Here is a 4,597-nt window from a genome sequence, read left to right on the forward strand (position 1 = left end):
CTTGACCTTTGTCCCAGTTTGAGGAGGATCTCCTATCTTGCATGCCTTTGCAGTTTCTTATTACACTCGTTCCCCCTTTCATTGTTTTCCTATTGGTTCTTTTCTTGCTGACTTGCAATAATAGTTTCTTGGGCTGATAATGGAGAGCTAAACTAAGCAATGTCTGACAGTGAAGATTTAAGCTAAGCAATTTAGTGGACAGTTAAACCAAGACCCTTCACCTTCCAACTCAAGGCCCCTAATTGAAAGGCTAAGATAGACCCTTCACCTTCCAACTTAAGGCCCCTAACTCCCAACTCACTACGTTAATAGCCTATCAAGGCAAGATGCAACATCTCTAATTATTTCATTACTTCACAGACAACATTTAAAAGCAGAGCACTCACCCACAGCTAGCAAAGCATTTTCGTGGTCTCCTGACATCTCAGTATGTCTACAGTCTCATTAGCTATGTATTGCATTTGGAGACTTGGAAAAACTGACCCCTACAGGAGCATCTGTTCAGGTACATTCCCTCCAATTAATAAAGGCGAGACCGGCCTGGGATTGACATGGGAACAGATCAATCTCTGAAAAGGGCCGAGGACAGCAGTCATAGTGGCTTGCTCACACCTCCCAGGAGATGCCAGCATATGCCACACTCCAAAAGATAACACATCCAACAGAGGATACCCCACTCACTCGCCACACACAGAAGCAAGATCACATACATCACAAACAACCACACTAATGGCAAGTCTGCTCACAGTAGATGGCAAATCACATTGGGTTTCTCTCAGGAGGCTTACTCACCACTAGATACATACACTGTGTCTTTTAAAAAAAGTTTTACCTCTAACTTGGATTCGGCATTTGCAATCCCATCTGGCTTATTTTTCCTTTTAGTTGCAGGGGTTACTTTTACATCCGTGAGACTCATCACTTCAGGGCTTGCTGCCATTCCTGGGAAGTTAAAAGAATCTATGACACTGCTCTCCAATCGAGACCCATGAAGTCACCAAATGCCCAGCACTCAGCACTGCCTTACCTGCAGAGTTGTTAGCCATATTCCCACCCATGGGATAAGGCGGGCCCTGGGGGTTGATCATGCCAGCCATGCTGTTAATTCCCTGTCCATAAGGAGGTCCAGTGCCCGTCATTCCCCCTTGGTTCATGTTGGGATAACCAAGAGGCCTAGAGAAGGCAAGGAAGAAACAGACATTCACTCCACATACAAAGCATTCACATTGTGCCTTCTAACAAAACAGGTTGACTAGAAGAAGCCTTTCATCTTCATCCCCAAACCAAACTTCGTTTCAGCTGTTAAGCCATCTTCACAGGAAAAAAAACAATCTACAAATACTGCAGCACCGTGCGTTTAAGTATGAATACACTACTTCTACAGATGGGCAGCGCAGAACCCCGCACATTTAATGACTTTTTGTTATCCACAGAAGGCACATTACTGCACATGTGTCAAAAAAGCTCACATACAACTGTCCCTCAGACATGGTATTCAAAAGGATGCACTTGGATGCCTTGATTCATGTTTAGGAACTGACCTCCTTTATTAAACAGTGAAGGGAGTGGAAAAAGCCTTCCAGAAGGCAAATCCTTAAGGAAGCATATGTTCACTAACACCCCAACTTTGTGTTACTACATGCATGGCTTTCAAATCCAGATACAACATAAGGAATGGATTGAATATGTTGAGACCATGGGAATGTTCATGCCTCACCAGTTCTAGATGGAGCTGGCAGCAGCGTGCATGGCAGCAGCAGACACTCCTTGTGCTCTGCGAGCCATGCCACTTGCTGGGGGGCACATCTCTGTCCCCACCTGAGGAGGCATATTGCCACACATCTGGCTCCCTGCTGCCATTGGGTTCATGCTTCCTCCCATTCCAGGACTGGGGTAGTTGGCATTGGACAGAGCGTTGTAGTTTGGCTGCCTGGGATAACCTCCTAAAGGGATGAAAAGAGGGGAAGACAACAACGTTCAACTGGTTAGTTTATGAATCACCATACAAATCTTCTATCAGCAAATATTTAAAGATCACTAACAGAGATGAGGGGGAGTCTTAACACCTCTACAAAAAGTGTAAGCGCTTGGATAGAAGCCAAGTAACATGTGTTTTGACACAGCTAAGAAACAACGTTGATTCTAAAGCTGCCTAATACTCTCCCAAACTTCAGCCAACCACACTGAGCTAAATGGTCCAAGACAGGATGTAAATAAACTCACTTAACCCTTTCCAAAACATACAACATGGAATTTTCTTCCCCTCTGAAGTGAACTGGCTCTTTTCTCTGACACTCTGGAGGTGCTACCTATATCTTTCTAAGAGAGAAGAAAAGATCCCACATTTACAAGTACACCTAGCACTGAAAGCGACATCTTTCATGAACCTCAGCATAATACTCAAAGCACAAGTTGTTCCACCTCATAAGGAGTGGACTGTTTTGCATTACCCACAGATTAAGAGGAGACAACTCAAAACACATTCTTCAAAGACAAGATGTTGCCACCAACAGACACCTTTCCTATTCACTGAGCTCCATTCCCCCCTTGAGAAGCTGGCTGTGCCTCACCTTGAGGTCCGTACTGCCCAGCCTGCAGTCCGGAGCTTCCCATGGAGTTCTGCTGGTATGGCCCCATTCCAGCATGCATCTGTCCTCCAGAAGACTGACGAGGAGATAAGGCTGAGCCGGGCTGGGGAGAGCTGTACTGGGACATCTGAGGATTCCTCTGCAAGTAACCTGGTCATCCGGGGAGAGGAGCAGACAGTGAGTGAAGAACCCCGAGGTGCCACTGGACACACGTGTCCTAAGTAACAACAGTCCACAAGGCCCACTAACAAAACCCTTCCAGCAATAGCCAAGACAGATTTTACAGCTGTTGTTAGTAGTCCTATCCACTAAGAAGAGTTTCCATTTCCTGCTTTAACCAAGGAAAAAAAAAGGAACTTAGCATTACAGGAACTGACAGAAAACTGGCAAATTCTGGGAACTTTTTGTCATTTTCAGGGTGGCTTTTTGTTCGTTTTCTTGCCTGTTTTCTCTGGGTGACATCTACATACTTTCAAACTGACATTATACATTCATTTTCCCTTATTCTCTTATGAGGAAATATCACTCAATATTGCTATGACCACCCTTCAAAATGAAGCTTAAGGTCACAGAACTTGGGCAACTAACATTTGTAGAAAAGACTTGAAAAAGTCAGAGGAAACATCTTACAAGCCAAAAAACTAGCTTGCATCAAACACTCAGAGGCCAAAGGACCAGTGACAGTTTAACGTGGTGCCAGGAGCCAAAACACTTGCAGTTTACAATGCTGGCACAGCCTTTAGATGCTATCTCACCATAGAATTTATGTTATCAGGTCAAGTAATTTTTAGCTACGCATCTAGCTTTACAAACAGATCTGCACAGTTAAAAATTCTCTAACCCAAGTCACACACACCTCGGTCTTGTGCTATGCTTGACTGGTTCATGGAAGGATGCATGATACTGTCCAACTGGCCACTGGGTGGTTGTGGTGGCATCTGATTGCCTGCGCCACAAAAAGGAGAGTGGTTAATCACAAGAATTGCACACCACAAAATCAAGAAGGCAAGAGTGTTAAAAACCAGAACTACAAACAGTTTCACAAGGGCATTTTAGCCACAGTGAAGAAAAACAAGAGTAAGATCAGCCACACTAACCCAGTAAAATGACTCTGCTGGTTTGTCAGCCATCCCACCCATTGGACTGCATTCCCTACATGTTACAGGCATTTCAAAGGGAAAAAAAAAAAAAAAAAAAGGAGATTGCAAGCTCTAAATAGTCACATAATGCTGACACTGTCCAGTTTCTCCCCACTGACCATTTTAATTCTCTCTCTAGACGCATGAGAGAGATGAACCAAAAGATCACGAGGTGCCAAGCAGCGTTACCTGGTACTGCAGCAGGTGAAAGTGGACCAGAGCGGGACTGAGCAACACTAGCTGGAGATCCAACAGGGGATGGGGAAGGTCCTCTGATGCCTGGCAGGTGAGGAGAGGTATGTGGAGAGAAAGGAGACTGAGCTGGGTTACTCTGCTCTCCTTGACTGCTGGAAATCCCTGATGTGCTTACTCCAGGGCTCAGGGCTCCTTCTGTACCCATGGGTAGATCATCTATTAAACCAGACAGGTCCTGCAATACACAAAGAAACAGATCAGACAGTTGCAAATAAAGAGACGTGGAACTATTCTCTCATATACCACCCAGAAAGAGTGAATTTCTCCCTTAGGCATACTACAAATTGAAATCAATCAACTTGGCTCGTGTCATTGTCAGTAATGAAGATTGCTGAAGACTGAGGTAACTGCTGAATGTGCTGTGCCCTGCTGCCTGCCTCTGACCCCAGCAGTTCCCTAGGTAGTTTGCTGAATGCTGATGGTCCGAACACCTAGCTCATTCTCCTCCTTGCTTCTTTTAATTCAGTTTAGAGTCAAGAAACTAAAAAATGCATCAACAATACATGCAAAGCTGCATATAGATAAGGTAGTCAGTGTGACTATGACTTGGAACAGAAACGTGGCTCAGTCTCTGAACAACACAAAACTCCTGCCTCACCATAATTAATTCAGAAA

At 44.6% G+C, this 4,597-nt stretch overlaps 1 long non-coding RNA gene across 3 annotated transcripts; it reads right to left on the minus strand.

The window, feature by feature from the left end:
- Positions 1-407: 407 nt before the first annotated feature.
- Positions 408-4,181, minus strand: LOC110391451. 3 transcript variants are annotated; one of them, XR_002434074.1, is made up of 6 exons: positions 3,917-4,181; positions 3,445-3,534; positions 2,571-2,738; positions 1,718-1,943; positions 1,028-1,173; positions 408-569 (listed from the first exon to the last, which is right to left on the minus strand). It is a non-coding gene; the product is annotated as an uncharacterized LOC110391451 (long non-coding RNA). The 3 variants fall into 3 exon arrangements; XR_002434073.1 differs by having other exon boundaries at positions 411-540; XR_002434075.1 differs by lacking the exon at positions 408-569 and adding an exon at positions 864-942.
- Positions 4,182-4,597: the final 416 nt, after the last annotated feature.

This window comes from Numida meleagris, unplaced genomic scaffold (genome assembly GCF_002078875.1).
Source record: "Numida meleagris isolate 19003 breed g44 Domestic line unplaced genomic scaffold, NumMel1.0 unplaced_Scaffold369, whole genome shotgun sequence".
Classification (NCBI taxonomy): Eukaryota; Metazoa; Chordata; class Aves; order Galliformes; family Numididae; genus Numida; species Numida meleagris.